The 17,977-nt window shown below is 43.9% G+C and overlaps 1 protein-coding gene across 2 annotated transcripts in view; it reads left to right on the forward strand.

Moving 5' to 3' along the window:
* LOC131481021 (fasciculation and elongation protein zeta-2-like) overlaps positions 1–17,977 on the forward strand; it is a 48,086-nt gene that overhangs the window by 23,466 nt on the left and 6,643 nt on the right. The gene's annotated exons all lie outside the window — the stretch shown is intronic.

Below are 17,977 nucleotides of genomic sequence, written 5' to 3' on the forward strand. Positions count from 1 at the left end.
TTAATACCTATGTCCTGATGCCTGCTAACCATTTCCCCTTGATATCTTCAGTTTAATTTAGTAGTTTCTTTTCATCTTGAGTTATCTGAAATTGTGAAAAGATACTATTGCCTACTTAACATCATGTCTTGCTTAGCATGCATTGCTCTTGGAGATTCTGATAATGTATTTAAAGTTTATGTGCATGGTTGGTTGTTCTCAGTCCATGGTTGAGAGGATAGGGGGATCTGTAATATCTCTTCTGTTTGCTGTAATCTTTTGAACTTTCAGGGGAGAGTTCATCTGTTAAGTTCATCTCGCTCTGAAATATGTGACTGCTTTGGGCTGTCCTGAAAAAGTTTTTCCTTATGCTTTAACAGTGAGTAACAGGTAGTGGAGAGAACAAGGAACGCTCTTATAAGAAGGGTCATGTTACTATAACTCATTGCTGTGAAGGCTGGGCCTTAGAGGAAGCTCGTGTTGTATGTATTTTCTTCCTCAGCTGCTTTATACTGTCTTTGACTCACTTAATTGTATTATGACTAATAGCCATTCTATCTGCTTCCTTTTTACGTGCAAAAATGCTCCATAATGGTTTTTCATTCCATTTTGACTAAAGTGAACTTTCAGGGAAGTGAGATTTATTTTTTACTTGGGTGGCTACTGTTAAATCTTTCTGTAATCTAGTTTATCCTGGAAGGAATTGTTCGGAAGCACCCCTATGCAAATGGGACTTCACGGACCTGGCTCCCTTCCTCCACTCTTTTTTTTCACTTTGGAATTTTCTGATTGCACATTTGCTAGGATGATTTAGAACAGGGCTTGGTCAGGCCAACTATTGCCCAAGGGCTTGTTGCATAAGTAAAGTTTTATTGGAATACAGTTGTGTTTATTTGCGTCTGCTCTGTGGCTGCTCTCACAGTATAATGACTGGCCTCCCAAAAGCCTGACATAACTATTCTCTGGCCCTTAGAAAAAAGAAAAGAAAAGTGACAAAAATCGTTGTGAACTCCATCTAAGGGTGTTTGTAGCTAAAATGCTCTCCTTGTTGTGTCTGGAATTTATCATAATGTTGCCATGGTTTAGCTGAAGTGTGTATGAAATCATCCCTTTCTGTGGGGCTGCCTGAGCCAGGGTGTTAGCCACACACAGTGAGGCCTTGGCCTGTCCAGATCCAAGGTGTGTGTGCCACAGAGGCTGCCTTCTTGACAGGGACCTTTAGGCCATGGGAGAGTCCCAGCAGCCGGGTGAGGAGAGAGAGGGCCGGCCAGGGTCTGCAGGTGACTGCCTGTGGAGCAGGCAGAGGAAGTTCCGATGTTACCAGTCCCCTGTGACACTGTATGTGCACCCAGGTTCCCTGAACAGCCGTGATATGCCAGGAAGTTGTTTATTATGGCATACATAGAGCATTCCCAAGTATCAGGAAAGAGTTTTAAAATTACTGAGATTGATTATTTTACATCAGCATTAGATGCTTTGAACATGTTTGCCAATAATTGATTTAATTTCTGTATTACATAAGACGTTCAAGATCTTGAAGTACAAAATATTGATACTATTCCACTTAGCTCCTACCTTTGAAAATCACTTCTTTAGGCTGAGTGAGCTTATCAAACAATTTCTTTATTTTTTTGATTTAATATATTTTTATTTTGAATTTTGAATTGTGGTACAATTTTGTAAAGGCTGGGATTCCCCCCAAACTCCCACCCCTGTCAGATTTTTCCCATTTTGTTACAATAGTATAGTCCTCCATAAGGAATCATAATTCTTTCAGTCTCTTATTTAAGTGTACCCCGACATTGTTGGTACAGACAATGTCAGAGTCCAGCGTCTCATTGTCTACACATGTCCAACGGTTTCATTGGGAATAAATAATTTCTTTTAAAGACTTACATTTATTGGAAAGGCAGATACATATAGAGAGAAGGAGATAGAAGGCTCTTCTGTCTGCTGGTTCATTGCCCCACAAGTGGCCTCTCTGGCCAGGCCTAAGCTGATCCAAAGCCAGGAGCTTCTTCTAGGTCTCCCACCCAGGTGCAGGATCCCAAGGCTTTGTGTTGTCATCGACTGCTTTGCCAGGTCACAGACAGGGAACTGGATGGGAAGTGGAGCAGTCGGGATTAGAACTGACACTCATATGGGATCCTGGCCCTTTCAAGGTGAGAACTTTAGCCGCTAGGCTACCGTGCCAGTCCCCAAAATAATAACTGAATATTCAAAACATCTTCATGTATTTGTATGCCTTGGCATAACTCCTGTTTTCTAATTGTATCTGCTTTTTGGGAAAGATTCATATTAAAATTATTCGATTTGAAGTTTCAAAACAAAGTATTACTTTTATATCCTGTTATCAACTGAATATTTTTAGTTATATTTTTACATTTGAATGTTTTCATTCTGTTTCTCATTTTGTGTTGATTATTTTAAGAATTCTAATTTGTTAAAAATATAACTATGCATTAGTGCAAGTGTGCTCTGAAAAGTTCCTGGAAAATGGAATTAGAAGATAATTTATTTTAGTGCCGAATTTTTTGATATTTGCTTACAGGAGTCTTCAAAAATTCATGGGAAGTAAAAATGAAAAACCAGCCAGAATTTCGCATGTTTTTGCACCAATAAAATATATTTTGTTTTCTATACATTTTACAGAACTCTTGTGTTTGAGAAGCAAATCATTCAAATGATTGCATATAATGTGATTTTTATAAAGGATAATAAGGGAAAAGATTAAATGAGAGTAGGCCAGAACTAGATGAAAAGCATCCCTTGCTTGCTGTTCCTAGCCTTGAAAGACTTGCTGGGGAGCCGGAGACCTGTGCCAGCTGGTGTCAGGTGAGGCTGGGAGAACCCTGGTCCAAGAGTGTGCACCTGCTCCCTGGCCACTCCTTGGCTTTCCTTAACCCTGTAGGAGTGGATCCTGCTTTCTGGGAAGCCATTTGAGCTGGTGAATAGGCAGTGCAAAAAAGGAGTTGCGCTGTTTAGGCTGCTAGAGAATCGACAAGATGTAGTACTAGTAGCTGTGTCTGGTTGCTTTTTGCAAGCTCTTTTTATTGCTCAGAAAGACTTTGAATTATCAAATTGTTGCCTGAGTGCTGTTGAAGCTTTCTTTTTTTTTTTTTTAAGATTTATTTATTTTTATTGCAAAGTCAGATATACAGAGAGGAGAGACAGGGAGGAAATCTTCCGTCCAATGATTCACTCACCAAGGGACCACAATGGCCGGTGCTGTGCCGATCCGAAGCTGGGAACCTGGAACCTCTTCTAGGTCTCCCACATGGGTGCAGAGTCCCAAAGCTTTGGGCCGTCCTCAACTGCTTTCCCAGGCCACAAGCAGGGAGCTGGATGGGAAGTGGAGCTGCCGGGATTAGAACTGGCGCCCATATGGGATCCCGGGGCGTTCAAGGCAAGGACTTTAGCCGCTAGGCCATGGTGCTGGGCCCTGAAGGTTTCTTATTTTTTAAAAGAAAACTTGAAATATGGTTTTGCTGCTCTGGAGTGAAGTAAAAAATGAAGCTAATTCTCTTTGGGAACACTCTGTCACTCTGGCCCTTTAAAAGGAAGAGAAAGGAGACTTGAATCCTAATGTTTGCCGAATCCTCTGCTTGCCTTGGGTTATTTCATGTAATCCTCATTGTCCCTGTATAATATGCCTACCTTGTCACCTTTGCCACGGCACCAGCAGTGCACAACAGAAGCCCAGCCCGCATGGGAGTGACACTGTGCGGTTAGGCACAAGCTCACCTGAGGACTCAAGGCTGGCGTTTTCCTCTATGCGGCCATGCAGGCTTGCAGTGTTATGGCCCTGGAGATCTTGCCCCATTTCTTTGTCTTTCAGGTCTTCATGGTTTTTAATAATCTTTACTGTCTTGTTTATACATTGCTGCTCCTGGTTTTGTTTGAGAGAAGTTTGTGGAAAAGGAATGATTTTGAGACTTTTCTATTGAGTCATGCCAGGAAAGGAAATGTTGGGGAGGCACCGGTGAGGGCCTCCCGAAACCTCCTTGCCACATGATTCTGTACTGGGTCAATAGCAGGGGAACAGTGTCTAGCAACTGCTGTAATGCTGTTTCCTGCTTATAAATGGGCTCATTTCAAAAATGCCGTGTGGAGAGGGGCATTTCACAGAACTATGAACTCCTGCCCAAAGGAAAGGGGCGGATGGGTGGAGTTCAGGAGACCGCTGGAATCCCAGTCTTCTCTGACTTTTTCCTTTAAATTGGAGCTTGTGGATTCCTGCTTTGAGTCTGGAAAGGGTAGGTTACGTGGAGGTGGGGGATGAATGTTTTTGTTTTACCAACACTGCAGGGGATTATTTTAATTAAACTATAGCAAATTCAATGTTCTTCATTTCATCTCCGTTTGTAACCCTGGGGCTTAGTCCTGTCACCAGCTTGGGATGACTGTGTTGTTTTTACCTTAAGAAATACTCAGTACTCTCTGTATATCTACTTCCAACAAAAATACATTTTGTAAAAAAAAAAAAAACTCATCAAAGAAGGTTTTCCTCCCTCCCTCCCAGTCTATTTCTCTGTGCCTCTCCCCACCCCCTTATAGCGTTTAGGCATCCAGAAAAATCTTCCCTCTGGCCCAGTTAAGCCCCATAAGCAGCTAATAATACCACATCTGCTTGCGGGGTTGTAAAAATGTAGTCTTTCTAAATGAGGTGACGTTTACTTAAAGGTAAATTTAATTTCCCTCTGAGGTTTTATCTCTTTAAAATTCACTTTGCCTTCCAAAAGACTGTATCATCCCTTGGAATTTATAGAGCACTTGTAAAACAGCATCTATTGTATGTTCTCTACAGCTCCTCCGTGCCTTTGTCTTGCTAGTTCGTTGCTCTCTGCATGCTACTGTTTTATTGTCCTCCAGCCTTCTATTTCTTGGTTTCTCTGTTGTTTTGCAAACCCAACCGACAAGATTATTTTATCCTACTTTATTAATGTCATGTTGATTTCCTGGACTGAACTGCTTGGTGGGCTTCCCCTGAATTTCATTGTTGACTCCTTGGACAACTAACTTATTTCCTGTCTTGTCATCTTCTCCTTACACTTGGATTACTTTTGCCTTTTGGCTCGCTTTCTCTCCTCTCTTCCTTTCTGCTCCCATGAAAAATACCTGGATTTGCTTTTGCAACTCACGGGCAAACTTTTATTGATTCTCAGTTATGTTCCAGGCCTGTGTGTTATGAATGCAGAATAAATCTCAAGTGTCCAGGGACCTGCTACATATGGGATGTGGATTGGAATGGCAAATGATAGCGTGTACTTCAGTGTGGTGAGTCCCAGGCCATTTTATCTTTACAGGTCATTAGTGTCTGAGACATTTGTCATTATCACCAGTGGAGAGGGTGAGGACAGTGCTACTGGCAGCGTTGGAAGCAGAAAGGCTGCTCAATATTCTCCAACCTATGTCTCCCACAACAAAGAATGATTTCACTGAAAATGTTAACAGCGTGAAGTTGAGAAATCTTAGGTGTGGCATAATTGCCATTTTCAAACAGTGTCCCTGTTTTCAGTATTCTCTGGGCTTGGTGTGTGGTGCAGATGCAGTACCATTGAGTGTGTTTAGGAGTCTGGGAGGCTGGCTGCATGCTGTCCACAGGTGGGAGGAGGATGGGTCACAGGCATTGAGGACAGGGGGTGTTTTCTCTGCACCCACCTGGGGGTGGCCGTCAGGACTTCTGCGCAATGGCAATTCCTTCATTCTGCTTCATGCTACAGGGCAAAGGAGGAAGTCACCCAAGAAGAGACCATGAACCTTCCGAAGTGGAAGTCAAACTATTGGGTGGCTTTGTGTGACATTCCAAGGCTTTTGGATTTCAAAGTCTGTTGGAAACCAAACTTGGGTTTGTAAGTGGGATAGCTACGTGTGTAGGTTTGCCTTTTGGAAGGGAGACTTCAGTGGTTTCAAGGAGAACTGGTTGGAAGGAGGTGGCTAGCAATGCAGAGTTGATTAAGTGATTGTTGCAATCATGCAGGTAGGAACTGGACTGAAGAGAATAGCTGAATTTCAGAGGTATTAAGGGGATTGACTTGATTGAGGTACCAAGGAAAGGGAGTTACAATCAGATCTGTGATTGTAGACTGGAGCAAGCATGGATAGAACACGAAGACCCGCTTGCCCACAGGGAGACAGGAAGTCCTGGCAACTGGAGCTATATCTTTGTAGGATGTCTGTGCTGGGTATCGGCTCTCTAGGTGGTCCCATGGCCCACAGGTTAAGTCACCCAGTTCCAACCCAGCCAGCTGACAGTGGGACAGGGGACAGGGGTGCTGCAGGAAATTTCTTGCAGGAGGGAGCAGGGAGTAGAGTCAGCGGCTACTGTGTCACACCCTGCAGGGGGGAGCAACCAGCCTCTTGCACACCAGCGACAGAGCCAGCGCCTCTGGTGGCAGAGTGGCTGCTTTGGGCTTTGTCTTCTGAAAAGATCTCCTTTGTCCACTGCCCTTCCTGGCTCATTTGGAATGGGGGCGTCAGTCATAATTTAGCTCAGCTGTCATCTCCCCAGGGAGTTATTTATTTTTTTTCCCAGTGGCTTCCTGGAATACTGAAGTTACCCAGTTTTAATTGCCCCATTGCAACTCCTGACAAGGCATGTGTTTGCTGTAGTTACTTGATTTATACATTGTTTTTTTTTTTTTCTTTTTTGTGGCTCCTTGCTGTGGAATATAAAGTCAGGAGGGACCTTGGTTAATTTGTTTATGTTGAATCCTTAATCCCTGGAATACTGTCTGACTCAGTGTGTGTTTTGAGAGGGGTATAGGATGCTGAAGGGGAATAGACTTTTTTGTTTGCAGGAGAGAAGGATGAATTCAGTTTTGCATGTGAGTTTTAGGAGTATAGGTGTGGAATTCAGATGCATCCAGTAGGCCATTACATATGCAACAGTGCAGATGTCCAACTGCACTTGTATATTAAACAACAAGACGGATGCTCAGGAGGGAAATTACAACAAAGGCAGCTAATGTTTCCTGTGTATATCCCAGGGGCCACTCTGTTCACGGCACTGTAGTCATTTTGGGCAGGTGGAGCTGTAGACTGATGAAGGCAGAAGTTGACATTACTGAGTGGTGGTGTCCAGAGCGTGACTGAGGAGTAGGGACAGAATCCTAGGTAAGGCTGATCCATCTCAGAAGGAGCAAGTGCAGAGGTGGTTGAAGGTCAGGGGGACTGTGGTGTTAGGAATCTAGAGAAGGGGAGGAGAGATTGTGGGCTTTAGTGGCAAAGAAGTGCCCCTGGAAAGGACTGTTTCGGGAAACCCTGAGGACAGGAGACTGGAGGATGGTGTGAGAGTTTGGAATTGGTGTAGGAAGGGCTGCTGGAGCAGGAGCATTTGAGGATTCCGTGAAGTTGGACAGCAGCACTGTTTGATTTCTGGGTAGTGGGCAGGTGCTCTTTATGGCAACTGGAGCGTTCGGTGGGCGGATGTTCTCAGCCATGTCTTTTGTTTTGTTCGTTTTTTTGTTGGGTTTGTTGGTTGGTTTCCCAGAGTCTTTGGATTCTCCTGTTCTGTAGTTTTTCCAGGGGAACAAGAGGCAGGAGACCCTTGCTTCCCTGGTTTGTCTGTCGATGGGCGTCAGGAGACGGCAGCACTTGCGGGCCACAGCTCTTGCCTCAGCTCTTACCTCTGCATAGTGGGCGGCTCCCACCAAGTCTTCCTTCTGCCTTTTTTCACCAGCATCAGTTTCATGATTTCTCATGTTACCTTGGCTTCTCTCCAGCACATTTTCTTTTATTCTTTTTTTTTTTTTTTTAATTATTTAGTGTTTAACTTCAGTAATTACATTGTATTATGTGACACAATTACATAGATACTTGGGTTCTCCCCCACCCTCCCCAAACCCTCCCACCATGGTGGATTCCTCCACCTTGTTGCATAACCACAGCTCAAGTTCAGTTGAGCTTTCCCCATTGCAAGCGTATACCAAACATAGAGTCCAGCATCTTATTGTCCGGTCAAGTTTAACGGCTTCTTAGGTATACCCTCTCTGGTCTGATGACAGAGCCAGCAGAGTATCATCCCAGTCAATTGAAAGCTCCAACATACCATCAGCAAAAATTTACATCATTATGGAATTAATTGACATAGTAATGAGTAACCAATATGTTAAAAGTAAATGCGGGTTCCCAGCCACCTTCTGTGACCACCTCACCTATACTTCAATTTTAGTTTATACACAACATATAACATTCAAAACATAACATGTTATACATAACATCATATCATCTTAAATTAAGGCAAACATGTGGTATTTAACCTTTTGGGATTGGCTCATTTCCCTTAGCATTATGGTTTCCAGTTTGGCCCATTTGGCCACAAAGAACTGCATTTTGTTTTTTTTAATAGCTGAGTAGTATTCCATGGAGTAGATGAATCATAGCTTTCTTATCCAATCCTCTGTTGATGGGCATTTTGGTTGTTTCCATGTTTTTGCAATTACTGATTGTGCTGCTATGAACATAGGAGTGCATGTTGGTTTCTCATAGAACAAGTGTTCTGGATATATTCCTAGGAGTGCTATTGCTGGATCATACGGTATGTTGAATTTGAGTTGTTTGAATATTCTCCATACTGATTTCCATAGAGGCTGTACCAGCCTGCAGCCCCACCAGCAGTGGAGTAGGGTTCCCTTTTCCCCGCAACCTCGCCAACAAGTGTCGTTGGTGCTTTTATTCATGTGGGCCAGTCTTACTGGCGTTAGGTGGTACCTCATTGATGTTTTAATTTGGATTTCCCTTATTGCCAGGGAACTTGAGCATTTTTTCATATGTTTATTTGCCATTTGGGTTTGTTCCTTTGTGAAGTGTCTGCCCATTTCCCGTGCCCATTTCTTGAGTGGGTTGCTTGTTTTGACATTTTGGTTGTTTTGTAGCTCTTTGTATATTCTGGATATTAGCCCTCTATCACCTATCTCGTGTGCGAAGATCTTCTCCCATTCTGTGGGTTGCCTTTTTACTTTGTTGATTGTTTCTCTAGCTGTACAGAAGCTTCTTAGTTTGATGAGGTCCCAATTGTTTATTTTGGTCTTGATTTCTACTGCATCTAGAGTCTTTTTTAGGAAGTGAGGGCCTACCCCTAAGTGTTCCAGTGTGTTTCCAACATTTTCTTCCAAAAGTTTGAAGGTTTCTGGATGTAGGTTTAGATCTGTTATCCATTTAGATCTGATCTTAGTGTATGGTGAGAGATGTGGATCTATTTTTTTGTTTTTGCAGGCTATCAACCAGTTGTCCCAACAGCATTTATTGAACAGACCTTCCCATTTGCCTGGGTTGTCGTTTGTCTTTTTGTCAAAGATTATTTGGCTGTATCTGTGTGGGTTTCCTTCTGGCGTTTCTATTCTGCTCCATTGGTCTTCCTCTCTATCTTTGTGCCAGTACCACGCTGTTTTGATAACCACTGCCCTATAGTATGTCCAGAGGTCCGGAACTGTGATTCCCCCTGCTAACTTCCTGTTCTTCAGGATAGTTCTAGCTATCCGTGGTTTTTTGTGCTTCCAGATGAACCTTTGGATCATTGTTTCCAGTTCCATGAAGAATGTTTTGGGCAATTTGATTGGGATTGCGTTGAATGTATATATTGCTTTTGGCAGTATAGACATTTTAATGATATTGATTTTACCTATCCAGGAGCATGGGATGTTACTCCATCTTTTGAGGTCTTGTTCAATTTCTTTTTTAAGCAGTTTGTAGTTTTCTTCAAATAAGTCTTCTACATTTTTGGTTAGATTTATTCCCAGATATTTCATACTTTTCTCTGTTATTTTGAATGGTATCTTGCTGGTTAAGTCTTTTTCCATCTTGGGGCTGTTCGCATACACTATGGCTGTTGATTTTTGTTCATTAATTTTGTACCCTGCCACTCTACCAAACTCTCGTACAAGTTCTAGCAGTCTCTGTATTGAGTCTCTTGGCTCTTCTACATAAAGAATCATATCATCTGCGTATAGTGAGAGCTTGACTTCTTCGTTTCCCATTTGGATTCCTCTGATTTCTTTTTCTTGTCTTATGGCCTCAGCGAGTACCTCTAGGACTATGTTGAATAGTAGTGGAGAAAGTGGACATCCCTGTCTTGTTCCAGATCTCAGTGGGAAGGGTTCCAGCTTTTCTCCGTTCAGTATGATGCTGGCGTTGGGTTTTTCATATATGGCTTTAATTATGTTGTGGATTTTTCCATCTATGCCTACCTTGGTTAGGGTTTTTAGTAGGAAGTGATGTTGGATTTTGTCGAAAGCTTTTTCTGCATCTATTGATACTATCATGTGATTCTTGTTTTTCAGTTTTTGGATGTGGTGTATCACATTTATAGATTTTCGAATGTTGAACCATCCCTGCATTCCAGGGATGAATCCTACTTGATCTGGATGAATGATCTGTCTGATGTGTTTTTGAATTCTGTTGGCTAGGATTTTGTTGAGAATCTTAGCATCAATGTTCATCAAAGAGATAAGTCTGTAGTTTTCCTTCTCTGTTAGTTCTCTGTCTGGTTTTGGGATTAAGGTAATGTTGGCTTCATAGAATGAGTTTGGAAGGGTTGCCTCTTTTTCTATTGTTTTGAAGAGTTTGTAGAGGATTGGGGTCAGCTCTGTTCGGAATGTTTTGTAGAATTCTGGAGTGAAGCCGTCTGGGCCTGGGCTTTTCCTTGTTGGGAGGTCTTTAATCACTGATTCAATCTCTACTTCAGTTATGGGTTTGTTCAGGTCGTTTGTTGCCTCTGGGCTAAGTTTTGGCAGGTGGTAGAAGTCTAAGAACTTTTCCATTTCTTGGTGATCTTCTGATTTGTTGGAGTACAATGCTTTGTAGTAATTTCTAATTATGGCCTTAATGGATGCGGTGTCTGTTGTTATGTTGCCTTTTTCATCTTTGATGCTGGTAATTCTTGCCTTCTCTTGTTTTTTCTTTGTCAGTCGGGCCAGTGGGGTGTCTATCTTGTTTATCTTCTCAAAAAACCAGCTTTTTGATTCATTGATTTTGTGTATGGTTTTTTTTATTTCTATCTGGTTGATTTCCTCCCTTGTTTTGATGATTTCTTGTTTCCTATTGTGTGTGGGGCTCTTCTGCTGTTGTTTTTCCAGTTCCTGGAGGTGTGTGTTTAGTTCCTGTATTTGGCGCCTCTCTTGGGCCTTGACATGAGCTCCAATTGCGATGAGTTTACCCCATAGCACTGCTTTGGCAGTGTCCCACAAATTTTGGAATGTTGTGTCAGAGTTTTCATTGGTTTCCATAAATTTTTTGATCTCATCTTTAATTTCTTCTCTGATCCATTGTTCGTTTAGTAGCATATTGTTCAGCCTCCAAGAGTTTCTGTATTTCCTGGGGCATTTTGAATTGCTGATTTCCAGCTTCATTCCGTGGTGGTCTGAGAGGGTACATGGTATGATTCCTATCTTTTTGAAGTTATTTAGGTTTGCTTTGTGTCCTATCATGTGGTCGATCCTGGAGAAGGTGCCATGCACTGCTGAAAAAAATGTATAATCTGTGGCCTTAGGGTAAAAAATTCTATAGATGTCAACCAAGTCCAGTTGTTCTATTGTTTGTATGAGCTCTGTTGTTTCTTTGTTGAGTTTTTGTTTTGTTGATCTGTCTATAGTTGTTAGTGGGGTGTTAAGATCACCCACTATTATTGTGTGCATATCTATGTCTCCCCTTAAGTCCGTGAGTAATTGCTTCACGTAGCTAAGTGCGTTTGAATTTGGTGCATATATGTTCACAATGGTAATTACTTCCTGATGGATCAGTCCCTTCACCAATATATAATGTCCTTCCCTGTCCTTTTTGATGTGTGTCAGATTGAAGTCCACATCATCTGAAATTAAGACAGCTACCCCAGCCTTTTTTTCTCGTCCATTGGCATGAAATATCTGTTTCCAACCTTTCACTTTCAGCTTCTTCGAATCTCTTCTGGTTAGATGTGTCTCTTGTAGGCAACAGATAGTTGGGTGCTGTTTGATAATCCATTCTGTTAATCTATGCCTTTTGATTGGTGAGTTCAGGCCATTAGTGTTGAGAGTTAAAATTGAGAGGTTGTGATTTTGCCCTGCCATACTTGTTTTTGTGGGTGTTGATATCTGTGTAATTGCCCTTCCTTGTGTGGACTTTAGTGGGGAGACCTTCCTGTTTGCCATCTTTGCTTATGATTCACCTCCTTTTTTTCTGGAATTAGTGCATTTCTAAGGAGATTTTGTAGAGCTGGTTTTGTGCTGGCATATTCTTCTAATTTCTCTTTGCTGTGGAAGTATTTGATTTCGTTCTCAAATACGAATGAGATCTTTGCTGGGTACAATATTCTTGGTTGACAGTTGTTCTGATTCAGGATTTGGAAGATCTTTGTCCATTCTCTTCTTGCTTGTAAGGTCTCTTCAGAAAAGTCAGCCGTGATCCTGATTGGTTTTCCCCGGTATGTGATCTTTTCTCTGCTTCGTACTTGTCTCAGGATTCTTTCTTTGTCTTCGTTGGAGTGGAACTTGAGCACCATATGTCTGGGTGAAGATCGCTTTGGGTCATATCTGCTGGGAGTCCTCTGACCGTCCTGGATTTGAGCTGGATTCATGTTCCAAGTGTTTTGAAAGTTTTCCTGTATAATTTCGTCGAGCACCATTTGCATTCCTGATTCTTTTTCCGCTCCTTCAGGAAGGCCAATAATCCTAATATTTGATTTTCTGAGGTTGTCTTTCATTTCTTGTATGGTCTTATTGGCTTTGTTCAGACTTGTCTCCAGCTGTTTAATGAACTGGGTGTGTTCGTTTTGTGTGTCTTCCGTTTCAGAGATCCTCTCTTCTGCTATATTTGTTCTGTTGGTTAGGCTCTCAATTTTGTGCTCTAAGTCAAGGATTTTACTTTTCATTTGTTGTATTTCTGAGGCTATGTGGTTCTTGAATTCCTTGAAGTCCTCCCAATTCTTCTCATTGTCTCTGACATATTTTAACATTATTTTTTTGAATTCCTTGTCTGGTAGATCTTCTATGTCTTCATCTCGCATCTCCGAAATAGACATTGGCTTTCCATCCTTTATTGGTAGGGTGTTGGCACTCTCATCTGGATCATTACCTTTTCTGGTATTTCTTCCCATTGTGTTAGTGTTTCTTTTTTGAGAGACCTAGGCACCAGTGTGCTGAGGGGTCTCCAAGCACTATCCTGTAGAGATCGGAGTCTGCAGGCGTGGAGTAGCAGGGTGTGGGAATTTTCAAGGCACTTTTGGTGCGTCTCCAGAACACTGGACCTCAGGGCGCCACTCCCAGGGCCCAGAGGATTCAAAGCGCACTCTCAGCTCGTCCCCTACAGGTATGCTACCACAGGGCGTGGGGGAGTGAAGGCACTCTCTGTGCGCGCCCCCTGTGCACTGGATCACAGGGCTCGGAGCAAGGGACTATAGGGCGTGGGGTGTTCCAGGTGCTCTCTGGAAACGCCTCCTGCGCAGGCCCGCCCACCCCAGCACTTGCAGGGGACCTACCGCCCCGGCGCTAGCAGGGAACTGCCCAGCCCAGAGGCGTGCTTGGGTTCCTGTGGGATAGCACCGCCCAGCTGAGTGCCAGACCGCAAAGGCACAGGGGAGTATCCCGTGTGCCTTTTGCCTTTCTCCCAGACACAGTTTTGGCAGTTTCAAGGCACTCGCCCTGTGTTCAGGCTCTGTCCGTGCCCCTGGGGGGCCAACTCCCGAAGCCTCCAACCCACCACTGTCCCCACCCAACTCACTCAAACCTCAGGTTCTTGCAGTCTGCCTCTTCCTCTGGTGGGAATCCTGGCCACCGGTGCGTCTCCCGACTGCTGCGTCCGTTGCTGGTCTCGGGCGGGTCGCGATGGAGCCTGGAGGCTGCGGCTGGTGCAGGTCCCGGGGGTTGGCGACCAGGGTGGGCAGATGCTGGCGGGTCCCGGTGATTCAGGGTCCTGGTGTCCGCAGCGGGGCAGGTCCTGGCGAGTCCTGGTGACCAGGGTGAGCAGATGCCAGCGGGTCCCAATCACCGCCGGTCCTCACGGCCACAGCGTCTGCAGGTCGGTCTTTGGGTGCGTCGGCGGCTTTCAGCGTCTGCACTCAGAGGTGACTCAGCAGGTCAGGAGCGGAAAGTCGTCTTGCCTGTCCTTTGCTTTGTTTTTCCCTGGTTGCTCTTCCGAGTTGTGTGGATTTTTTTGGCTCCACACTGTCCAGGGAACTTCACGTTCTTCTCCCTGTAGTTCTATGCTGCTCCACTTACGCTTTTGTCGCGTTCTAGCCCTCTCTGTCTGTGAGCTCTCTCACAGTCTTCCTCCTATGTCGGCCATCTTGCGAGTCCTCAAGATTTGTTTGTTTATTTGAAAAGATTAGAAGGAGGTAAAGAGATCGGTTGATCTTCTATCTGCTTGTTCATTGCCCCAGATGACAGCAATAGCTGGGCCAGGCCAAGCTGAGGCCAAGAGCCAGGCGTTTCATCTGGGTCTCCCCCATGGGAGGCAGGAAAACAATACTTGGGCCTTCTTTTGATGTTTTTCCTAAGGCTATTTAGCAGGTAGCTGGTCAGAAGTGGAGGATCTGGGACTCAAACCAAGGTCCGTGTGGGACTTAATGGGCTATGCCCTTTGAGCACTAGTCCACTTAGTTTTATTAAGGCTCAGTTTCTGCTTATAGGAAAGCCAGCTTTCACAAGTAGTCAGCCTGTCAGTGGTTGAAATGGCACAGCAATGCTGGCTTCCCAATAATAAGAAAAACTGGAACTGGGGTAGTGGCACACACGCTAATCCTCTATTTGTGGCATCAGCATCCCATATGGGTGCTGGTTCGAGTCCCAGCTGCCCCACTTCCTGATCCAGCTCCCTGCTTATGGCCTGGGAAGGCAGTGGAGAATGGTTCAAAGTCTTTGAGATCCTGTAGAATGTGGAAGACCTTGGGAGGGCGCTCTGGCTTCCAATCGGCTCAGCTTCTGCCACTGTGGCCATTTGGGGAGTGACACTACAGATGAAGAATCTCTGTCTCCTCACTCTATAACATCTGCATTTCCAATAAAAATACATGAACCTTTCTTTAAAAAAAGGAAAACTAAAATGTGGATTGTCTCATGAATGAAAAAATTTGTATCTTCTTTTTTGGTAGTGATGAAAATTAGGTTTCTGATTGGTAAACTATAAGCTAGTGTTTTTGGAATGAATGTGTTATCCAGATATAAAGTGAGCCTTAATTCCAGCTATTTGAATTCTAAATTGTTTTCCTTTGAGATACAGTGGATTTACGTATGGTTCTAGTAAGCCCATAGATAATGGAGCCTAGTCATAGAGTTGAAAATAAACAATTTTCTCTTTGGGTATTAAGGGAAGCATTTTGGATTGTATGAACAAAAAGGTGTTTTGGAAAATAACTTCAAATAATTTTTACTGTGGACTCCAGAGCCTATCATTTGTTTTCTTTTTGATGCTGTGTTTCCAAAAAAAGTGAAGGCGTTATATGCTAGTTCAGTGCAACTTTTCTCCCGTCAGTGGTCGTGGTCAGGGAAGCCTCCTGACTGGACATCTGATTCTGTTAAAGGAAAACGGTGTGCCCATCTGTGAGAGACAGGGCAGGGACCAGCTTGATGCAGGAGGGGCATAGTAGTTGAGGCTCCTCAAGACAGTAAAATGTGACACTCAGACTAACATCACTGAGTTTTGTGACTTGGTACAGAGGCCTGTCATGTATTCTCTCAAGGAATAAACTGGCAATTTCTATATATATTTAATATTTATTGTTTTTGAAAAAACTGGAGACACAGAGACAGAAGTGTCTTTGATCTGGCTCGCTTCCCGAATCAACACAGTACCCAGGACTGAAGCAGGCCGAAGCCAGGACCGAGGAGCCTCGTCCAGGTTTCCCACATGTGTTGCAGGGCCCAAGTGTCTGGTCCATCATTTGGTACTGTCTCCAGGCCCTTAGTAGGAAGCTGGGTTTGAAATGAAGCAGCTGAGACATTAACTGCTGTCGCTTGGATGCTGGTCTCCTAAGCAACTCCATCAGGACTCCTTTACCTTCTTAGAACTTACTGAGGATCCTGAAGAGCTTGAGTTTTTATAGGTTATATTAGCAGCATTTATTGTATTCAAAGTTAAAAGTGATAATGTTAAAATATTCATTTTGAGGATAGCAATATAATAAGTTATGTTGCCACCTGCAATGCGGTGGCATATGGGCTCTGGTTCAAGTTCTGGTGGCCCCATTTCTGATCCAGCTCTCTGCTAATGTGCGTGAGAAAGCAGTGGAGGATGGCCCAAGTCCTTGGCCCCCGCACCCATGTGGGAGACTCAGGAGGAGCTCCTGGCTTTGGCCACACCTGTCGCAGCCATCTGGGAGGTGAACCAGCTGATTGAACATACCACTTGCTTGCTTGCTCTGCTTTTCTCTCTTACAATGCCTTTCAAATATATGCAATATTAAAATACCAGGAATCCATTAACTTTGACATGTCATATTAACTATTTGTAAAAAGGTAAAAATGCTATTTTGTGTACCTTGAAAATCTCGTTAGCTTAATGGAAGAATCCAGCATTTCTGGCTGGATTCTCAGATGCACTTCTGCTGATTCAGCCCATCACTGGGAAGATCTCTCTTATGTTAGGGAAGGATGTGAGTGAAAATGATAAGTTACATCTGAGTAGTAAGAAAAGATTCTCGGGACCTCCTGGGGAGGGGGTCTGTCACACTTTGAGAACTACTGGACTAAGAATTATACATTTCTGGAGGGCAGAGACAATTGCCTTGGCTTCCTTCTACATCCTGGGGCCTGGTAAATATTCTTTGGTTTTTCAGAGCTGTTTAACATTTGGGAAAAGGAAGGAGCTGGTGAATCAGGAGTCTACTTGCTTTCTCAAAGTCTCTCCCCTCAGTCGTTCTGCTGTAGGCTCCCTCCTCCTCCTCCTCCTCCTCCTCCTCACTCTGGACGCAGCCCCCTCCAAGCTGCTGCTGGCCTCTGCCTGTCTAATGACATTGTAGACTGGGTACAAATCAAGATAAGTGGTTTAGGAACACTTTAGGAACTTCCAACGAATTGTAGGAAGTTTGGAGGTTGCTGGGAGAAAGATGTTCAAGTTGTTTCCTAGAAACAGATTGGAGTGGAAATGTCTAGGCAGAAGTTTTGGGAACCTGGCTGGCAAGCGGGATCCATGCTGCTGTCTGGAAAGCATATGGCATTTTCCAATTTACATTTTCTGTGCTGAGACAGTGGCAGGTTCTGGAAGAGTGAGTGGGAAGCCCCAGTGGCTTTCCAAGTTAACAGCATTTTTATTTGCCAAATGTTAGGTTCATGTTCTCAGAAACTGATGGTGGAGTGATACAAACTTGGGCTGAAAGATGCATATTGTTAGAATTATTTTTTTTAAAGATTTATGTATTTTTATGGGAAAGGCAGATATCCAGAGAGGAGGAGAGACAGAGGAAGATCTTCGTCCGATGTTCACTCCCCAAGTGGCCCCAAGTGGCTGGAACTGAGCCAGTCCAGAGCCAGGAGCCTCTTCCGGGTCTCCCGTATGGGTGCATTGTCACAAGGCTTTGGGTCGTCCTCGACTGCTTTCCCAGGCCACAAGCAGGGAGCTGGATGGGAAGCAGGGCCACTGAGATTAGAACCGGTGACCATATGGGATCCCGGCGCATTCAAGGTGAGGACTTCAACTGCTACGCTGTCACACCTGGCCCAGGATAAAGTTTTCAGATATTTGAGAACATCTAGGTAAACGGTATCAAAAGGTATCTTGAAAGTGATGTGTTGAATTTTGCAGGAAGCAAGCCGGTATACAACCAACAGTGTTGGCACGGGACAGACTTACCAGCTCCATCAGGAGACATGTTCATGAAAAGAGTAGCATAGAATGAGTTGCTGTCACCTTGAACTTGCAAAGCAATGAAAGCCACAGCATTTTGAAGACAGCCGGTTTTGTCTGCTTGATTTGAGCAAATGGTGGCATTTTTCTAATTGCTTGCCTCTCGGGCACACGCGTCATCGCAGAATGTTCTTACTAAAGTCTCTGAACTTCTCTCTGTCCTTTTCTTCCGGGGGGCGCATGTTGC

This window comes from Ochotona princeps, chromosome 8, assembly GCF_030435755.1.
Source record: "Ochotona princeps isolate mOchPri1 chromosome 8, mOchPri1.hap1, whole genome shotgun sequence".
Classification (NCBI taxonomy): Eukaryota; Metazoa; Chordata; class Mammalia; order Lagomorpha; family Ochotonidae; genus Ochotona; species Ochotona princeps.